Source organism: Oryctolagus cuniculus, chromosome 3 (assembly GCF_964237555.1).
Source record: "Oryctolagus cuniculus chromosome 3, mOryCun1.1, whole genome shotgun sequence".
Lineage (NCBI taxonomy): Eukaryota > Metazoa > Chordata > Mammalia > Lagomorpha > Leporidae > Oryctolagus > Oryctolagus cuniculus.
In genome coordinates this window covers 136,156,964-136,178,627 of record NC_091434.1, presented here as the reverse complement: position 1 = coordinate 136,178,627, position 21,664 = coordinate 136,156,964, and positions in this window count along the sequence as shown.

Here is a 21,664-nt window from a genome sequence, read left to right as displayed (position 1 = left end):
CTCCCTCGCTTCCAGGACCCAACTCCGAAGCAGGACTTCAATTCCTCCGCTCCCATTTCTCTTGTCCTTCTCTCAGCCCTTAAATACGGGTGCTCCCGAAGGCCCTGTCCCTTTTTCTCATCCACCTGCAGGGGCTCCACTTGTCAACCTGGGTGCCGCCGCACCCCAGCTCTGTTTCTAACGTGTGCTTTGTGTAGAATTTACAGCCAGCCACTAACGAGCCGTGCAGTCTCTCTACTTTCATGACTCACAGGTACACAAAACACATGTCGCAAAACTGAACTCATTGCTCCACCTGTCTCTCCTAGTACAAAACATGTTCTCTCTTCTGTTACCCATTGCCATTAATGACACCATTGTGCAACAGAGACCTGGGAGCAGGGCTGGCTGTGTGAGGAGCAGAGCCTCTGTATTACCAAGGTGAAGACACCAACAAAGGAGCATTAACCTAGGCAGAGTCTCCCAAGTGCACCTGCACAGAGCACACACCCAGGAAGCCAGCACAGCCTGGGGATCAGACGTTCCCTCTCCCAGCACCAGATCCTTCCATTTCTGCTATCCTAGCCACCAGCTGGCATGTCCCCATTGCTCCACCTCATCGCTTTGCTCCACTTCATTCAGTCTCTCCCGTCTGAATGCCGGAAGGAGCCTCCTGGCTGTTCTTCCTACTTGCAGACTTTCTTCTATTTCCAGATTCTCCTCTCTGCAGTCTAAGCCTCTGTGGTAGTCCCACTGGGATTTTTCAGAGGCACAACCTGGCGCATGTTACTACCTTATTCAGAAGCCTTCAGCGGAGGAGGGTATTGAAGTTAGTGGGCAAGACGCCTGTATTCCACACCAGAGTACTTGGATTCCGTATCTGGCTCCAGACCCCAGCTGTTGCAGACCCTGGGAGGCGGTAGTGGTGGCTCAAGGGATTGGATTCCTGCCACCCACGTGGGAGGTTTGGATTGAGTTCCTGGCTTCTGGCTGCAGGCTGCAGTCTGGGTGTTGCAGGCATTTGTGGAGTGAACCAGCGAATAGAAGATGCTGCTCTCTCTAACTCTCAAATAAGGCATCAGTGGCTTCCCACTGCTCCCTCCCTGTAGGTAACGCCCTTTCTATACCTACATCACTGGCTGCCTGCTACACAAGCCAACTTTGACCTTGTCAGCTCAGTACAGAACTACTATGCATCTTGGAAGACTCCACTTAGACCCTCTCTGTGAGGCTTTCTCTGCTCCGGCAGAGAAAAGCCTTGTAAAAGCCTGTTATAGCATATGTGACGTAACACCCTAACTATTTGTTTATACCCTTATCTCTCCAAACAGGCAGTGAAGTAAGTATTGTGCAACATTCATTTTTGTATTACCATTGCTTAGAGGGACATGATACATGGTATATGTGTTCAATAAATAGTTCTAGAAGGAAAGTGAATAGACTAGCCTAAGTTTTTTTTTTTAAAGATTTTATTTTTATTTGAAAGACAGAGTTACAGAGAGGTAGAGACAGAGAGAGGGGTCTTCCATCTGCTGGTTCACTCCCCAGATGGCCACAATGGCCGGAGCTGCGCTGATCTGAAGCCAGGAGCTTCTTCCAGGTCTCCCATGTGGGTGCAGAGGCCCAAGTACTTGGGCCATCTTCTACTGTTTTCCCAGGCCATAGCAGAGAGCTGAATCGGAAGAGGAAAAGCCGGGACTAGAACTGGCACCCATATGGGATGCGGACGCTTCAGGCCAGGGTTTTAACCCACTGCATCACAGTGCTGGCCCCTAGTCTGTGTTTTTCAAAACGTCCTTCCTATGTTTTTAAAAATGTTCTTCCATCTTCAATGTCTACTTTGTTTCTACCCAATATGAATTTCTTCCTAGTCAAGAATGTCTTCCTAGGCAAGGGGAAAAGCAGCATCCCCACTCAACCTAGTTCGTTTTAGGCACACTTACAAATTCTTAGAATAAATTCTTCTTGTTGGCTGTTTCTCCTACGACTTCCTCTGATTGCTGAAGATGCTACAAGTTTGGAGGAGACATCTCTTGGTATTAAGTAATCCTGTCCAGAGCTTCACACGGGTTGAAGACACAACTCCCTCGTGTGTGTACCTGGTCCTACCTGCCTGCCTCAGCACGGGGCAGTCCTTACCGGCGAGCTCTGCTGTTTTTTTGAATGGCAGATGGAATTGCAAATTGCTGGTTGTGCCATCTCCAAGAACGTGTTGACAGTTATTTCCTTAAAGCATTTATTATTTTGTTTTAAAAAATAAACCCAAGAACTATTTTCAAGGTCATCTCCATTTTCAATCTTAGAATACCATTTATGTGTCTCATTGTTTCATTTTAAATTCTGACTGACAGTTGGAACAATCAGGATGTTACATTTTTTTCCCAAGATTGTATTTATTTGAGAGGCAGAGTTACAGACACAGAGAGGTAGAGACAGAGAGAAAGGTCTTCCACCTGCGGTTCACTCCCTAGATGGCCACAATGGTGGGAGGTGAGCCGATCAAAGCCAGAAGCCAGGAGCTTTTTCCAGGTCTCCCACGTGGGTGCAGGGTCCCAAGGACTTGGGCCATCTTCCACTGGTTTCCCAGGCCATACCAGAGAGCTGGACTGGAAGAAGAGAAGCCAAGACAAGAACCACCACCCAAATGGGATGCTGGCGCTCCTGGCAGATGCTTAGCCTACTACACCACAGCACCAGACATAGAAGAAGCTCCTGGCTTCGGATCAGCTCAGCTCTGGCAATTGTGGTCATTTAGGGAGTGAACCAGCAGATGGAAGACCTTTCTCTCTCTGCCTCTCCCTGTAAGTCTTTCAAATAAATAAAATAAACTTTTAAAAAAAAAGAACATAGATTCCATGACTGGTCAAATTTAGAACCATCATTACATAGTACCTTCTATATACTTGAAATCCTATACAAGGAGTCTTAAAAAAGTTCCCAATTATGAAAAAAAAAAAACCTGCATGGATTTCAAATTTTGTACCAAAATCAACTCATCTCTTCATGCCTTTTTTTTTTTTTTTAAACAGGCAGAGTGGACAGTGAGAGAGAGAGAGAGAGACAGAGAGAAAGGTCTTCCTTTTTGTCACTCCCCCTCTTCATGGAGGAACGACACTAAGCCCTGCCTAGGCTTCATATCCGAGTCACGGCACCATTATGTCGCTCCCCGTCTTCGTGGAGGAACGACACAGGACCCTGCGCTGTTCTTTTGTCTGCTCGGCCCTCCCCGGGTTTGCTGCTGGTTCTTCCCAGGTTGGCTACCGTCCCTTCCACCTCTGTGGAAGGGCGGTTCCCCCTAGCCACTTTCCCCACTTCCGCGGGGGAGCGGCACACCGCCGGCCGGCTCTCTTGGGGGCTGCTCAGGTGTTCCTTCAGATAGATGTTCCTGGTGCATGTTGTCTCTCTCCTCCTTTATAGTCCTCTTCCACCAATCCCAACTCTGCTACCCACACGCCGAGTACGCTGCTCTCCTCCAATCAGGAGCAGGTCCTGCTGTTTATTGGTTGAACTGGAGGCAGCTGTGTAGAAGCTGCTTCTCCCTTCTCAGCGCCATATTGTGGGAGAGCAGATGCATAGAATAAGTCTTAATTCCAGTAACTTAGTCTAGTCCGGGTTGCTCCCCACACTTTTGCCGTTGGCTCACCCTCCAATGGCTGCCGCGACTGGCGCGCTGCGCCCAGTGCACCGCGCTGATCTGAAGGCAGGAGCCAGGTGCTTCTCCTGGTCTCCCATGGGGTGCAGGGCCCAAGGACTTGGGCCATCCTCCACTGCACTCCCTGGCCACTGCAGAGAACTGGCCTGGAAGAGGGGCAACCGGGACAGAATCCGGCGTCCCGACCGGGACTAGAACCCGGTGTGCCGGTGCCGCAAGGCGGAGGATTAGCCTAGTGAGCTGCGGCGCCGGCTTCATGCCATCTTCCAGACTTTTTCAGGTCCTCTGGAATTTGTCATTGTGTGTTCAGTGTCTCTACCACCCAGGAATCTTCAAAGGCAGAGACTGTTTTAGATTTTGTATCCTCATGGGATGAGAGCGCTGCTAACACACTCATGGTATAGATACTCTGTATCTCCTTCTGGGTGAGTCAATGGCATGGAGGAGCCCTTCCTTACAGGAACACCCCGCTGTCACTAATGCTGCCTCTGTGATAGGGAGGCCAGCGGCCGGAATCTGGCAAGGAGCCAGGGGTTTGAAGCCTCAGACTGTGTAACAGAAACTGCTGGCTGGGCCCCTGTTAACTTCCTTGCTCCCTTCAAATGGCAACACCATGTGGGATTTCCTAGAGAGGCTGGTCCTTTGTGTTCAGCTCACCAAACTGGGGGTGGGGCTCATCCCACCGTGAGTTCCAGGCTATTCTGTGCATTTCCAAGCTCCTTCTGTCTGCAGGTTAGACCAGGAATTGGTGACTGCGATTTTGTGGGGGGTTCTTGGGGAGAAGACCTCTTTTACTCCTTGGCTGGGAGTTATGTGAGTATCAGCCTGGAACTGGTGGAGGTTGCCCAAAACCAGAAAAGAGAGGTGAAACAAAAGACAGTGGATTCTTAAGCATCTTCATGGAGTTTCTTGGTCCAGTTAGGCCTGAAGCCAGCACACGTTACTTTCACCAGTAAATTCATTTGGACACGTAGCATGAGAGAAACACAAGACTTTTTCATTTTTGGCCTGAGATTTGGGAAGCTTTTTTTTTTTTTTTAACTGCAGTATGACCTAGCTAAACTGCCCCATGTGGATAGAACGTTGTCAACACCATTTTAAAAGTGGCCCTCCATTTTTACATGACTCAAAAGAGATGCCACAAAACAGTGTCCAGATCTAAATTTAAACGTTGTAAGGTAGTCACTAAAATAGGCTTCATCTGGGGCCAGAGCTGTGGCATAGAGGATAACACTGCCAGGATTCCACACGGGTGCCAATTCGGGTCCTGGCTGTTCCACTTCCAATCCAGCTCCCTGCTAATATGCCTGAGAAAGCAAGGGAAGACGATCTACATACTTGGGCCATCCTCCACTGCACTCCCTGGCCACTGCAGAGAGCTGGCCTGGAAGAGGGGCAACTGGGACAGAATCCAGCGCCCCGACTGGGACTAGAACCCGGTGTGCCGGCACTGCAAGGCAGAGGATTAGCCTATTGAGCCTCGGCGCCGGCCCTTTATCTACCAGTTTTAATCAGGAGTCCACGCCTATTTTACCTCCCAAGAAGGTGCATGATCCAACTCATCTTTGCTTGAGAATTCCAAACCCTTCTAAGTTCTAATCTGTATTTAACAAGAATACTGTGGAAACATTCTAAATGGAGCTAGTGTTTTCAGTTCACTGTTTCTTCTCTGTTTCTAGGTTTTGGCACCTGGTTGCTAACCCAGCTGTTTAAAAAATGAGGAAATAGATCCACATCAGATCTAGAGCTAGAGAGTCCCAAGCAAGCTTGTGAAGGAAATGTTAATAGATTCATAGCAGGATTCAATGGAATAGACAGGACAGCCTGACCAGTACTCCAGTACTAGCTAAGAACCCCAGCTTCATTTTTCTGATCTGACATCTTTCTGTACCTTCATCTCTGAGTGAGTCACTGTGTTTACGGGAAACACCAATGTCAAACTGAGCAGGCAGCTAACAGTGGTGGGTATTTACTTACCTTTTAGAAAACTCAGTGCAGCTCAGTTAATCTCCTCAAATGCTCCATCCAACATTCTATATTTAAGGACTGTTTTGAACATTTCTCTTTAGCTGATGGTGCTTTCTCTAGTTTGTTAAGGATGCTGAAATTCAGAAAAAGAGCAAAGGACTTTATATACACACACACACACACACACACACACCATGATTTAAAGGTTTTAAGTTCTCCTTTATTAAGATTTGGATTCTCTCTGTATTTGAAAGATCACGTTCAGCTCCCAGTAGGCCCCCAAAATCTTCACCACACCTCCTATGTGTTCTTAGTACTGCTTCTGGCACATACTTGGTATTTAGGAATTGCTCACTGAGTGAGACAGTGCTTCGTTTTTAACCTGTGTTTTCAACCCAGTAGGTTCAGGCCCTTATCTTTGTACTAGAGGCACATTACAGTCTAATCTACTTTTTTGCAACAAACCTGTCCCATAGTTCTGGCTTGTTAATTATTACCTAAGGTGATCCAGGAGACTGGATTTAATTAGCAAGTTAAACACACCACCACTGTTCACAGCTTGTGTGGAAAGCAGATCCAAACCTCCAGCCCAGTGCTTTCACTCTGGAATGCTGAGATGTTCACTAGGAGTTCATTTCAGAGGTGACAAATTCACAAAAGCCTTCTCCTCTCTGTCTTGCCTCCTCTCAGCCAACCATAACACCCTTGATCTTTCAGATGAACTAACTCCACGGCAGTGGCTCATTGAGGGGAAAAGCCCGTTCTTCCGCAAGGAGAGAGTTTGGTTCATCACAGCTGGGGTGCCAGCTACTGCCAAGGCCATCTGTGAGATTTAGGACAGCGGCACCTAGAGCCCGTGGCTATGTTGTAATCCCATCAGAAGCAAGTCTGCAGTAGGTCTCACTCCAACATCAGGTGCTGTTTCTAGGACAGGCTGTTTGTCAGAGAAAGGTGTCGGAGGACACAGTTGCCATCTTCAGCATGGCTAGCAAAATGCCAGTGTTGCCTCCATTCTAGGGAGGAGCTGGTGGCGTGGGTGTGGAGGGTGTTTATTTTTATACTCCAGGCTCTGGTCCTGCATACAGATAAGTATTCTTAGTGCTGACACAAATAACCCTTATCACACTGTGCACCTTATTTAAAAGGTGAGAGAGCAAACACACACACACATAGGTTGCCCCACACAGAGACATCCATCATGAGTGGGTAGTGGGCCAAGAGATTGGCCAGAAAGGAGAAGAGGTAGGGGAAGGGAGGCAGACAGGGAGTCCAGCAGCCCCTCCACGCCATGGTCTATGGTGGGGAGCGGGTAGAGAAAGATAGAGGGAGTGAACACCTCCCAGTGTTGGTATCCTGAGGTCCATGAACATGAAGCCACCTGAGAATTTTATGGCATCTCCATCAATTACATATGAAACTCAATATCCATAATTGCATGGTGTCCCCCCCCCAACCCCGCCAGCTCCTGGGATAAAGCAGATGCATCCTGGGAAAGGAGATATTTTGATTGACAAGTAGAGGATAGAATTACACATGGGGACTTGGGAGTTCCAGCTCAGTGATCCTAAACTAACTTTCTGCCCGTTTACCCCACATCACAAGGACTAAGCGACTTTTCAGAGGTCCTATTTGGAAACCAAACCTGGGGATAGAGAATTTCGTCACCTACCCAGAGGGCTTGCTGATCCAGTCGGTGATGATCGGCAGTATTTCAACTGTGACTTTGGCAGCTCCACCTACCCACCTATGTACGTAGTACAATAAGCCTCATCAACAATCCCCCTCATTCTGTAGCAAGCATTTCTTATGCACTTACTGTGTACCAAGCACTGCTCTGTGGGAGTAGTATGTAGACTATGTTTAGGGAAGACCAAGATCACCTTACATGTATGTGCTAGTGGTAAAATAAAGAAGAGTTAAAGGTGAAGATGATGGTAGAATATAATTTTTTATTTCTAGAAATAGACACATACAAATACCAATAAAAGCTAAGGAAGTTCTAGAAGGAGGCCTAGCAAATAACAGTTATCTGATTATGGGATTATGTTTGGTGTAGGAGTTAAAGGGGATTCTGACTTACCTGGAAATCCACCCCCCCACAACAAGGAGAATGTATTTGCCTGTGACTATTATAATTAAAAACAAATATTATAAGCTAAGGTCTATTTTGAAATACCAATGTTTGTTGGACTTTGAAGAAAATGTTGACTTGTACCGGTCTTTGTCTGAAATACAAATGCAAAGGCCAATGAATAAAAAGCGAACCTTCATCCACAGTCACTCATGGATGATTGAGCACCAGGAGAAGCTCCCCAGCTGGGACCATGGGGGATCACCTCACCGCTGTGTGCCCCAGTGTCATTGTCTGTGAACCAAGTCCGAAGGCCAGGTGCACTTCTCGGGACACAGGCCCCTGCAGGATTCAGGCGCTCTGTCACCTCTTTGTCCTCTGCATTCTCGCTCTATCAGCCACCCCTCCCAACCCGCCCTTGCCCTCCTGAGTCGCACCATTCACCAAACCCCAGGCCCTATCTCTTGGCTGCTCCAGTTCTTCCCACCTGGAATGCCTTGCCCTCTGCCAAGCCGGCTTTTTTCCCTGCCTTCAAAGCCCAGCTCTAACACCTTTTCACACAAGGAACCTTCTTAGCCCCACCACCCAGCCACAGTACTTGGGTTCTGCCTGTTGGACAGGGTCTTTCTAGAATGTTCCAGCATAGATGTGCAACCAGGACAGGCACCAGCTTACCGCATTTTCTGCTCCATCTCCAGCACCACATAGGGTCACGATGAGTATGTCAAATAAATGGTGAGGGTACCAATCTAATGTTCTTATGCAGTAGATTGCACAGGTCTTGAGAGTATCCTACTTTTCCCAGCATTGTGCACAGTACAGCCACCGGGCAGGTGCTCATCAGACACTGCACTGAGAGCATCCAGAGATGAGGAAATATATGCTTGGGACTATGTCCACTGCGCTTTCTGGGGAGAAATCATTCACCAATAATTCTTGAGCCAGAACATGTCATGGCCAATACACAGTACTCCTTTTTTAAAAGATTTATTTGAAAGTTAGAGTTACAGACAGAGAAGTAGACAGAGAAAAAGATCCTCCATCTGTTGGTATGCTCTCCACATGCCCACAACGGCCTCTCCCAGGCCATTAGCAGGGAGCTGGATCAGAAGTAGAGCAGCCGCGACTCGAACCGGCACCCATATGGGATGCCAGCACTGCAGGCGGCGGCTTTATCTACTATGCCACAACATCAGCCTCATTACTACTTTTAAAACCGTGTTAACATGCTGCACGTTACCCAGTGCGGAAGACAGGGAGGGAAGCATGCACTTCACTGTGATTGCTACATGGAATGTTTTTTTTTTTTTTTTTTTTTTGACAGGCAGAGTGCACAGTGAGAGAGAGAGACAGAGAGAAAGGTCTTCCTTTGCCATTGGTTCACCCTCCAATGGCTGCCGCGGCCGGCGCACTGCGGCCAGCGCACCGCGCTGATCCGATGGCAGGAGCCAGGTGCTTTTCCTGGTCTCCCATGGGGTGCAGGGCCCAAGCACTTGGGCCATCCTCCACTGCACTCCCTGGCCACAGCAGAGGGCTGGCCTGGAAGAGGGGCAACCGGGACAGAATCTGGCGCCCTGACCGGGACTAGAACCCGGTGTGCCGGCGCCGCAAGGCGGAGGATTAGCCTAGTGAGCCGCGGCGCCGGCTGCTACATGGAATCTTAATACACAAGCTTCTCACTGCAAAGGTTTGCATGACTGCTCTACGGGAGTGAATAGGATGTGCACGAGGCCTGCCAAGAAGCCACTGCATACTGATGTGGTGATGATGTATGTAAGTCAACGGCCCCAGGCCTTAGTAGGCCCGTTCAGAACGAGGTTTATGAGGATACAAGCATCTGTGATTGCTTGGAAGGTAAAATTGAACCTTTCTGGAGGCAAGTTGAAATAGACATTTCAATTTAGAATAGAGGCGGGCATCGTGGCACAGTGGGTTAAGCCGCTGCTTGGGACACCCACATCCAGTTAGATTACCTGGGATCAAGTCCTGCCTCCTAATGGGACACAGCAGGCGATGGCTCATATGCCTGGGACCCTGCCACCGGCAGTAAAGACCCAGGTGGGATTCCAGGCTCCTGGCTTCAGCCTGGCCCAGCGCTGGCCGTTGCAGTCGTTTGGGTAGTCAGTCAGTGGATGGAAGATCTATCTGTGTCTGTCTGTCTCTGTAACTCTGCCTTTTTTTTTTTAATATCAAGATTTCATTGGCCCTAACTTTGCCTTTCAAATAAAAAAAATTTTGAATATACTTGTCTTTGATTCTGATTGGGGAAACTTGAAAGTGTTTACAATATTGTTTACATCAGAAAAGCCAGATGTAATCTAAATAAACTTCAGTAGAGAATTTAAATAACTATAGTAGATCTTTGTAATCAAAGACCAAATAACTACCTTAAAAAATGGGGCCTCTAAGTGTGTAGGAAAGTTGGTTCCAATTATGAAAAAAATGCATTATATAATTCATGGGGGATTAAAACAGGGACCACTCAGGATCTACATAGCTCAAAATACTAGATAGCTGTTTCTTTTATAGTATAATTTTCTCCCTATAAAGAACATGCATAGCATAGCCTTGTTCTAATGATATAGTTCTAAATTTAAATTCCTGTGGCTGCATTCTTAGAAAGTGACCCTTGACAAGATGGAGATAACTGGACAATATTCACAACCCCAAGAAGATCTCAAAGTGGCAAGAATAAATCACACTTGCTGATTTTCCTAGAAAATACTCAGAGACTTCACAGAAACTCGAGTTAGAACCGAGTAGGAAGTGTTACGGTCTGCTCAGGTGTGAAAGCAATGTTACGGCGCCACCATCAGTTTTCAACCACTTCCTTTGCTTCTCTGTTCTAATCCAGCAACCGTAAGCTGCATTCAGAGTTGAGAAAGGTTCCTCTCCCTCTTACCATAAAGTCTGTTTATATAATGCTCGAATCTCTCAAATTGTAAATTAGAAGTGTCACCCCATCCTCGCTGGGCTGAGGGTGAGCAAAATTTTTTGTTTGTCAGGAGAAAACTTGGAATACGCCTTTCTGTGTATCTGCAGAATACGCAGAAGAGATGGCACTTCCACGAGAGGTAGAGCTGGGGCTTTCAAAAGGAACTACCATTGAAAACCTGTCCATCATGTCTAAATACATTGACATCTTAACAGATTTGTTAGAAATGTTCAACTCCCTGTTTCCTAGTGACAGCGAGGGCTCTTTTAATCCCGAATATTTGATCTCTCCCATTCATATTTTGCCTTCCCTCAATGACTCATAAGTCAGCGAGACCAACACAGAGCTAAACCTGAATGTCATAAAGATCCCCCCGTGTTTATCTTTAGATAGGGAATGTTTATACAGCTTCCCGAGCTTGGAGCTTCTTCCCATGGTACGAATCTCTGGAATTCTCAAACACTGGCTTGGTTGCTAGATTTCCAGACTCTATTTAACTTCTACTTTTAATGCTTTCTAGAAGCTTCACAGTAAGGTGATGCTTTTAATTGGCTCAATAAACTGAGAACCAAAACAAAACCTTCTGCTGAATTAGATGTTCACTTCAACAGAAGCAACACTCTTCTGCAAAGCCATATAACTTGGTTATAGGTCACACAGAACCCATGTTCCCAGTCAAGGAACACTTTTAGTAGTTATGTTTATTTTTTGTTTCCTTACATAATCAAATTTTGTTCAATAAGTACATTTTTTAACATAAGGCTTACTATCTAAAATTAGGTCTACTTTGTTATTTTTAAGTGGAGCCCCACTTTCAAAAATAGCATAGAAACTTTTGAGAACGTTTAAAATCTGTTTAATCATTACAACTGTATGTTTTCTTAATTGGCTATTCTCAAAACACACTCGTCCCGAGAGATTCTGCATCTTTGTTCAGTGGCATCTCAAAGATGAAATAGTTCCACTTGGTTAGTTTGTTTGTCCTTCATTTTCTTTCAAGCAAAACTACTTTCTGCAAAATGCTTATCAACATAATTTATGGCAAAGTTCATGTCCATGAAGAAATCGGTCATTTTAGGAAAATGGCTTGCTGTTCTTGATGGGTCATTTTTTTTTATTTGACAGGTAGAGATAATAGACAGTGAGAGAGAGAGAGAGAGAGAGAGAGAGAGAGAGAGAGAAAGGTCTTCTTTCCGTTGGTTCACCCCCAGATGGCCACTATGGCCAGAGCTGCGCAGATCCGAAGCCAGAAGCGAGGTGCTTCTTCCTGGTCTCCCATGGGGTGCAGGGCCAAGCACTTGGGCCATCCTCCACTGCCTTCCCGGGCCACAGCAGAGAGCTGGCCTGGAAGAGGGGCAACCGGGACTAGAACCTGGTGCCCACATGGGATACTGGCACCGCAGGTGGAGGATTAACCAAGTGAGCCACAGCGCTGGCCCTTGGTGGGTCATTTAAAAGAATTCAAACAAGTTTAAAGAACAAGTAATATAGCAAGAGAGGATGCAACATAAGTACTGTCGTGGGATGACAGGCGTTGTGGTACAACCAGTTAAATTACTGCTTGTATCACCGGCATCTGCTAGAGAGCAATGGTTCAAGTCCCGGCTGCTCCACTTCCAATCTGGCTCCCTGCTAGTGCACCTGGGAAGGCAGCAACAGAAGACGGCTCAAGTACTTGGGCCTCTGCCACCCACGTCAAAGTCCCAGATGAAGTTCTGGGCTCCTGGCTTCAGCCTGGCCCAGCCCTGGCTGTTGTGGCCATTTGGAGAGAGTGAACCAGCAGACGGATGAAAGACTCCTTTCTGTCTCTTCCCCCTTTCTCTGTCGTTGTGCCTTTCAAATTTTTTTAAAGGCAAGGCATGTATTTTTTTTTTTTTAAGATTTATTTTATTATTTGAAAGTCAGAGTCACAAAGAGAGAGAAGGAGAGGCAGAGATAGGGAGGTCTTCAATCCGCTGGTTCACTTCCCAGTTGGCCGCAATGGCTGGAGCTGTGCCGATCTGAAGTTAGGAGACAGGAGCCCTCTCCCTGTGTCCCACATGGGTGCAGGGACCCAAGGATTTAGGTCATCCTCCACTGCTTTCCCAGGCCGTAGCAGAGAGCTGGATCGGAACTGGAGCAGCCAGGTTTTGAATGAGCACCCATATGGGATGCCGGCACTGCAGGCGGCAGCCTTACCCACTAGGTCACAGCGCTGGCCCCCAAATTAATTATTTTAAGTATTGCTGTGAGATCTGTTTTCCAATGACAACTGCCTTGACATTTTTTACCAACCAGCTGTGTGGCCCTGGCTGCATTAACCTCAGAGCTCTTCAGAAAACAAGGGGGTAGACTAGGAAATTGCTCTAATCTCTTGCATTTTTCAATGCCACAAGCCTTTTTCTCAAATAAGAAACACCAGGGAGAAAAATCCCGTGAGACAGGACAGCGGATGCTGGTACCTAGTGTCTAGTGTCTCTAGACGTTTGCCCAGCTGTAGCTAGCTCTTCTGGGACAGTCATGTTAGCTGTCTTCCCAGTACATGTAAAGATTATCTTCTGTTGGTGGGTTTTAAGGTTTTTGCCTTGTACTGTTTTTATGCGAATGTCCTGAAGCTATTTCAAAATCCTCACAGTAAGAAACAAACAGTGTTAAGAATTACATTTTTAAATCTCGGAGTCCTGTTGGGCTGAGTGGGGACAGCTTTACCACACTGGATACCTCCCCTATTGCCACTGCCCAGTGAGCGCCAATACGCAGCCAATAAGCCATGCCCCAGCCTGTGGATGCTTGTCATTGAGGTGAACCGCAGAGTGGTGAAGTGACAGCGACTGACGCTGCTTTGAATCCGACCTGACTGTTAAAAACCACAGAATTCATGTCAAGGTGAAGGAAACATGTCTACCTCTGCTCAAAGACTTCTCGGTCCGTGACAGTGTTGACTCAGGCAAGGTTGCTCCGCATCACGCAAAGTTTGATCAGAAGGCAAATCTTAGGGAAGCGGAAGCCTCCAAGAGTGGTCTCTGGCATTCAGTGAGCAAAGCTCAGGATGCCGAGCAGGCTCCAGTTCCTCCCCAGAAGAGCAAAGCCAGGTGTTGACAGATGAGCAGCTGTTAGAAGTCCTGTTGATGCTGCTTCAAGTTACAAGAGGAAAAATAATTGCCTTTTCTTTAGCTCTCCTAAGAAGAGAGAAGGAACAGAGGGCTAAGGGCAGCCAGCGTGCAGGATCTTGAGCTGATCATGGAACAAGCCAGGAGACCTGGGGTCACCCAAGTTCTTAAGCTCTCGACTGCTTTCAAGTCCCAGAATCAGGGCTGGAAAAGAATGTTGGTTCCCAGTAGCATCAAGGGAATGAACGAGACTCAGAGCATTCTACTGAAGCTTGTTCTGGGCAAGAGGGCAGGGAAGGGAGAGGGCTAAGTATGTGTTTGGTAAACGCATCTGTTTAATGGCTCAGGACCCCTGAGAAGCCCGCACACCCTATTTGTACTTCCTCTGCATTTTGCATTGTCTTGTGCATATAAAGCTTTCTATTTATATGTGAGCGTTTAAGTGTGGCCTTCCATGTTTTCTCTGCTTGGCTACTTCCTGAAATGAATTTTTCTAGAGAAAGTCTAACTGGACGGAAAGAGAAAGGAAGCCTTCTCTTTGGCGCCGTGAGCTCCGCCTGTGAGGCCCTGACCTCCATCTGGGAGCCACTTGTCGTAATCCACAGCCAAGTGACTTGGAAAGCAACGATGATCTTGTAAACTCAGATGTGCACGGCTGTGCAGAAGCAAAGAGGCCCCAAGTGCAAAGGGAAGGAATCAGGCTGGAGGGGAGAGAGCAGCCAGAAGAGGAAGAGCCATGAGCTTGATTTGGGGAAGGCAGGGAGGAGTTTTAAGAGTGGAGAAAACAGCAGTCTTTAAAGCTGCTGTAGACTTTATTTGTTACCAAGAGGGACAGGTGGGGAGAAGGATTTGCTTCAAAATTTGTTTTTAATTTGAAAGGCAGAAAGAGGGAGAGAGAAAGATCACTCTCCAAATGCATTCAACAGCCAGGGTTGAGCTGGGCCGAAGCCAGGAGCTCCATGTGGGTCTCCCACGTGGGTGGTAGAATCCAAGCCCTTGGCCCCATCGTCCGCCACCTCCCAGGTGCATGAGCAGGGAGCTGGATCTGAAGTGGAGGTAGGACTTGATCCCAGACACTAGGATATGGGATGTGGGCATCCCGAGTGTCAGCTTCACCTGCTGTGCCACACACCCACCTGAGGAAGAGTTTCCTTTCGAATATACTCCACCTCCACTTGACACTTTCTCCTGAACACGAAAGCCAAGACTTGAATTGTTCTCAATTCCCTTTTTGGAAAGGCTGAGCTATAGGAATTGGGTACCATAGTTCAGAAAGTTTGTGGGAAAATGGAATTAAAAGTTGATTTTGGTGCAAAAAAATGTATGCCCATTTCTTTCATAAAACCCATCTTCTAGGAACCTTTTGAATACCAAAATTATATTTGAAGGGCCATCAGATTATAGTTGATTTGAATTCAGCAATGGTCTGAGGTCTACTTGGTTCCCATCAATTCAGAGTCAACTTGGGGAACTGATATATAAGTGAGTGAATCCCGAAGTCTTTCGAGTGGCCCTAGCATGCTGAGTTCCATAGCAGACAAGAAAGCATCTGAACATATGCTGTGTCCTCATGGAACTGACTCTCTGGTTAATGGGATAGTGTCCCAGCCAACTGACAGTGTACGAGACCAAACCTCAGAGAAACAGCTTTGAGTTAGGCGAGGGAGCGAAGCCTCCAGAGCTTTCTCTATAGAAAGGTTGGGTTTGGCAATGGGAATTTGGAGGCTGGCAGACCTGAAGGGCTAAGGAGGAGGGTATGCAGTATAATAATAACCTCGAAAGGGGTCTCTATAATACCACCCTTTTCTGGGAGCTCCTCCTCCAATTGAGTTTACTTAGTAACCCTGGGAAGGAGAGCAGGTATGTTTAGTTGTCACAGCTGAAGCAAAAAAGGACATGGGGCTCAGAGAGGTCATGCCAGAGACAAACCAGAATGCGCACTCATCACCTGGCCCTTGGTTGGCTGGCCCCATGCTGTTGGGCACAGAGCCCTGTTGTAGCACTCTGGATATTTGGGTCCTGAAGTCCCTCAAAGATACTTATGAAGATGTTGGGTCAGCTGCTCTGTGGTCAAATCCTCAGAGGTTTGCCAGCAGGTGTTAGGGCTGGTGGTTAATACGCCTGCATCCCGTACTGAAGTATCTGGGTTCGAGCTCTGGCTCTGCCCTCCATTCCAGCTTCTCACTAATGTCTGGGAGGCAGCCGGTGATGGCTAAAGTACGAGACTCAAACTGCGCTCTCAGCTTTTGTCCAGCCATTGCAGGCACTTGGGGAGTGAACCAGTGGATGAGAGCTCTCTCTCTCTCTCTCCATCTCTAGTTCTCAAATGATAAAGAAATATATAGAGAGATATCTTTGAAAACCCAGAGACTTGCTTTTGTTCATGTACAAGTTTAAGGTTACCCAAGGGAATCAGGCACACTCAGCTGTAACCCACCAGGTCCTGGTGCCTCTCCACGATGCTGAGTTACCTGGGAATGTCAATCGGGAAGAGACTGTCAGGGTGTCTGTGCCCCCAGGTCCTCTACAGGGGTCTCAGGCCGGCTGCAGCCCCTGACCGAAGTTCACAGCTCCTGTTGCACCAGCTCTTCAACTTTCAGTTGTCACCTTCTTACCTTGCCCTTCAGCCAAGGGTGGCTGGAACGCCTGTCTGGTCCCAGCTCTGGAACACAACACTCACCTTGATGGCTCTCTGTCCACACTCAATCTTTGCCAACAGTCCAGCTCACGTTCTCTGTTTCCGACTCGGACCCTCACTGGTACCATTGTTGAATTATGGGATCCGAGACTTTTCCCAATTAACCCACAAAAGACAGTCACAGATGCAAGGGCATGAGGATTTGTTATTTTATTGCCAGCTAGCTGGGGCTCCCACCGACACATACAACATAGTGCAGTGTGTGGGGGGGTGAGAAGCCCCGCCTCTCTCCTTCTCAGCATTTTTATACACTTGAGTAAACAAGTATATTCGTTATTATGCAGTATGCTAATTCCTTATTCTTTATATGTAAATTACCTAAATTTGAGCATTTTATTGGTGCATCTCAGCAGTCTGGGACCACGCGTCTCAGAAGGAAGTGGTCACGCTAGGAAGTAGGAGACCGTTAATTTCAGGAAGTATTTTCTAAGTTTCGTTTTCTGAGAATTGGGCCTTCCTGTCTTCCTGGAGTTTGTGAAGCCTGTCATGGAGGTACAATTATCCCCGTCCCCCTTTCTTACGCTGGACATCCCGCATTAAGTCATTGAGCAAGCAGCGCAGTACAGAAGCAAAACGCAATTGATATTCAGCATCCGCTAGTTCTAGATACATATATATATATATATTTTTCATTTCAACACCATCAGCCAGGATCTCAAGTTTCACCAGGGTTAGCTTCACCCCCGAGGTTGGGGAAGAGTCTGATTACCATATTCCAAGCCAACTGAAAGCAAACAGCAGCAGCAACCACAACCACCACCCCACAACAAACCAAACGGAAAGTATATTGGTTTCCTATTGCTGCTGTAACTACCACAAACGTGGTGGCTTAAAACACACAAACTTGTCTTAAAGTTGTGCAGGTTCGAAGCCCAACATGAGTCTCCCTGGCCCAAAGACAAGGCACTGGTGTGATTGCGTTCCACTCGACCTCTAGAGCAGAATCCCTTCCCTTGATTTCTTCCAGCTCCATCTGCAAAGCAAAGCAAAGCAAAGCAAAGCAAAGCAAAGCAAAGCAAAGCAAAGCAAAGCAAAGCAAAGCAAAGCAAAGCAAAGCGATGTTACACCAAGGCCTTCTTATGCTTCTGTCTCTCTCTTCCTCCTTCCTCTTCCACTTTAAAATCCCCAGTGATTATATTGAGCCCACCTGGATAACCCAGCCCACTCTCCCCATCTCAAGGTTGCTGATAGGTACTTGACTTCCATCTGTATCTTAATTTCCCTTTGCTGTGTAAGGCAATGCTTCCACAGGTTCTGGAAATCAGGGTGTGGACATCTCTTTTTGGAGGGGAGGGTGAAGGGAGCATTATTCTGCCTTCCACAGAGAGTAAACAGCTTCCTTCTAGATTTTAGTCTGGAAGTTCTGTGCACCTTCACTCCCATCTTATTGGCCAGATTTTGTTGCATGTTCACCCTGAATTGCAAGGGAGGATGAAATAGAGTCTCTCTGGCTAGGCAGCTATGCACCCTGTTAGAACGCGAATTCTGTTCCCAAAAAGAAGGAGGAGAATGGGTACAGGACAGCAGTTTCCAGTGGATGCACTCCCTCCGGCTGGGATTGTGTGTTTTTGCCAGGATCTGCCTCCAAACTTCCTTCTTTTCATTCTGTCCCTTTGATGTGTTTGCCTAATTGTGCTCACCTACTGGCTGTAAGCTGTGCTTCCATTGGGGTTGGCTTTTTATCTTTGAGAAGAGGTAGAATTTTCTGCTTAATGAGCCCCACTGGCTACCTCACTGGTCAACTGGTCTCGTGTCATCATGTGGATTTTCAGACGTGATTAGCTGGGTTCCAAATACCCCCACCTGGCCACACCCTTACTGGCCCATTCCGTTACGTGTGACCTACCCACTCCACTGCCCATCTTCTTCTTTTTGAAATAAATTTTTAAAAAAGATTATTTGTATGAAAGTCACAATTTCAGAGACAGGGAGAGAGAGACAGAGAGAGAGTTTTTCATCCACTGTTTCACTCCCCAGATGACTGTAACTTCCAGGGCTAGATTGGACTGAAGCCAGAAACCTGCACCTGGGAGCTCCCTTTGGGTCTCTCACTTGAGTGGAAGGGCCCAAGCACTTGGGCCATCCTCTGCTGTTTTCTCAGGTCATCAGCAGGGAGCTGGATCAGAAGTAGAGCAGCCGGGAATTGAACCAGTGCCCATATGGGATGCTGGTATCACAGATGGCAGCTTTACCTGTTAAACCACAATGCCAGAGCCAGCTCTGAGATCCTTTCTGTATGTACGTCCTCATTATCGTACGTGCTTCACATGCTTTATTTAGGATTTTTTTTTTTTGGCTTCTCACATCAAAGCCACTTTCTTAAAATTTATTTCTTTGAGAGGTAGAGAAAGAGGAAGAGAACTCTCATCTGCTGATTCACTACCTAAATGCCCCCCAACAGCTAAGAGCTGGGAACTCAGTTCAGGTTTCCTATGTGGGTGGTAAGGAACCAACTACTAGACCATTATCACTGCCTCCTTGGGTCTGTATTAGCAGGAAGCTGGAACCAGGAGCCAAAGGTGGGTATTGAACCCAGGTCTTCCAAAGTGGGATACGGGTGTCTTAATCACCCCTTACATACTTTATTAGATAGGCACGCAGAGCAGTTCCTTCCACAGTGAAACTGGTGGAGCATCCTATAGGCAGAATACAAGGATCTGAAACCAAGTGGAAACACATGTAACCCAGCTCCCAGTTATGGCTGAATGACTCCCAGGCAAAACGGCACTTTCTGTACCTGTGCCTTTGGGCTCCGACCGCCTAAGGAAGAATGGTTTTACTCAAGGTCACACTGTTTGTTCCATGGGACTGGAAGTCACACCAACAGCCAGCTCTTTCAAGCTCCTCGAGGGAAAAATGAAGTAGGCAAAGAAAGGAGAGCGATTACAATTTGGGCTGGCACCATTGATTCTGACTCTTAGAGGGAAACAGAGCTCCGGAACTCAGCAGTAGTTGGGGGAGGACACTGGAACTCAGACAATTCTCATACAACCATGTCCCAGGGAGAGACAGAGAACAGGGCACTAGGGCCCTCCACAGGCAGGCTCCAGGAAAATCAGAATCCTCAGAAAGGGGCTCTGATAAACAGATGCATGCAGACGGCAGAGGGAAAGAGGGACGAGTTGTAAATAGATCATAAATTCCAGCTGCAGCCTCTTGAAGAGTTGCAGAAGCCAAGTTGGCCGCCTTGATCTCTGGTTCTCAGTAGGCCGCATTTTACATGGCCTGTATTCTAGTTATCAAATAGATTCCATTCCGCTTCCATCTCCCTTTCTTTTCCCACTACATTATACTTGCTCCCTGTTAGTGGCTAACTTGACAGTCATGGTGATAAGTTGCAGTATATCCAGGCAGAAGAGTGCAATGGATGGAGCTCTGGGGACGAACACAGCCGGAGAGCTAGACACGCCCAGCAAGTGATGAGACCGTGGGTGGGTCTCCCTTGAAGGATGGCTGGAAGTGATTTCATTCGGCACAGTGCGGCACTTCCCTTGGCGGAAGCGTTTCCTATTGTTCTAGAAGGGAAAATGGACTGGAAGGTATATGATGGTATTTAGAAGTCAATGACACAGACTTTAATGAAAATAAGATTCCAAAGACAGGTGGAGGCAAAATTCCCTTCCCACTTCCAAAGCCAAAAGGGGATGGATATTCTCTCTACTTAGAGGTAGCCAGGGCACTCGAAGAGGCTCAGCCAACTGCATACTCCTACCAGCGATGTTGACTCATGTGACAGTGACACAAAGTGCAGAGGCAGCTGGGAGTTGCGGGGTGGTGGGCAATGCCCATTGGGGTTCCCATTGGCGTCCTAAGCTAAGTGTCATGGAGCCATGGTCTTGTCCTTTATTTAAGCTTTCAGGAAATCACTTCCCTGCTTAATAAGCTATCCTGGGTTTCCAGCATTTGTAACCAAGGAGTCAGATCGGTTAAACCATATTTAATTGGCTTTTAGTTGCTGGGTATTTAGTTTTTTTGCATTTTTTGAAAAAAAATTAATTTATTTATTTGAAAGGCCAAGTGATGACAGGGATAGGTCTTCCATGTGCTGGATTACTCTCCAGATGGCTGCCATGGCCGGGGCTGGGCCAGGCCAAAACCAGGAGCCAAGAATTGCATGTGGGTCTCCTATATGGGTGGCAGGGGTTCAAGAACTTGGAACCTATCCTCGGCTTCCCAGAAGCATGAGCAGAGAGCTGGATCAGAAGTGAGGCAGCCAGACTTGAACCGGTGCTCCTGTATGGGATGCTGGTATTGCAGACAACAGCTTAACCTGCTGCACCACAATGCTGGCCCCTCTACAGAGAAGGCTGCAATAAGTACCTATAAAGTTTCCCTTACCCATAGTTAGGATTCTATTCTTAACATACAAGTTTAAGAGTAGAATTACTGGATTTTTTTTATCTTTCCAATATTTTCATTTTTTTTAGCCTAGAAACCTTTTATTTAAGGTATACAAACTTCATATGCATTTCATATATACAAATTTAGGAACATAGTGATTCCTCCCACTCCACCCTCCCTCCTGTGGGGAGCAACTGAGACTAGACTAAGTTACTGGAATTAAGATTTATTCTATGCATCTGCTCTCCCACAACATGGCACTGAGAAAGACACCAAACAACCTCTACGCAGCTGCCTCTCGCCAATTTGACTGATGAGCTGCAGGAGCTGATCCTGCTCCTGATTGGAGGAGAGCAGCGTGCTCGGCGTGTGGGTAGCAGAGTTGGGATTGGTGGAAGAGGACTATAAAGGAGGAGAGAGACAACATGCACCAGGAACATCCGGATAACATCTGAGCAGTCCCCGAGAGAGCCGGCCGGCGGTGTGCCACTCCTCCGCGGAAGTGGGGAAAGTGGCAGGGGGAACCGCCCCTCCATGGAGGTGGAGGGGTCGGCAGCCAACCCGGGAAGGACCAGCAGCAAACCCGGGAAGGGCCGAGCAGACAAAAGAACAGCGCAGGGTCTAGTGTCGTTCCTCCGTGAAGAGGGGGAGCGACACACTCCTGCCCATGTTGCCATCTGTGGTAGAATGAGAAGGCCATGCCAAGATGGCTGCTGGCAAGGAGCCTGCCTGGCAACAGGCTGTGATTGGTTAGGGTTCAGAAACCCCATGGCAATGGAGCCTGCCGGGCAACAGGCTGTGATTGGTTAGGGCATAAACCACCCTTTGACCGGATTGGCTGCCTCAGCTATATAAGCTGCTGTACTAATAGAAATAAACAAGTCTGCAGGATACTCGCCTCTGGCCTGCTTTCACCTGACTCCTGGGGTCT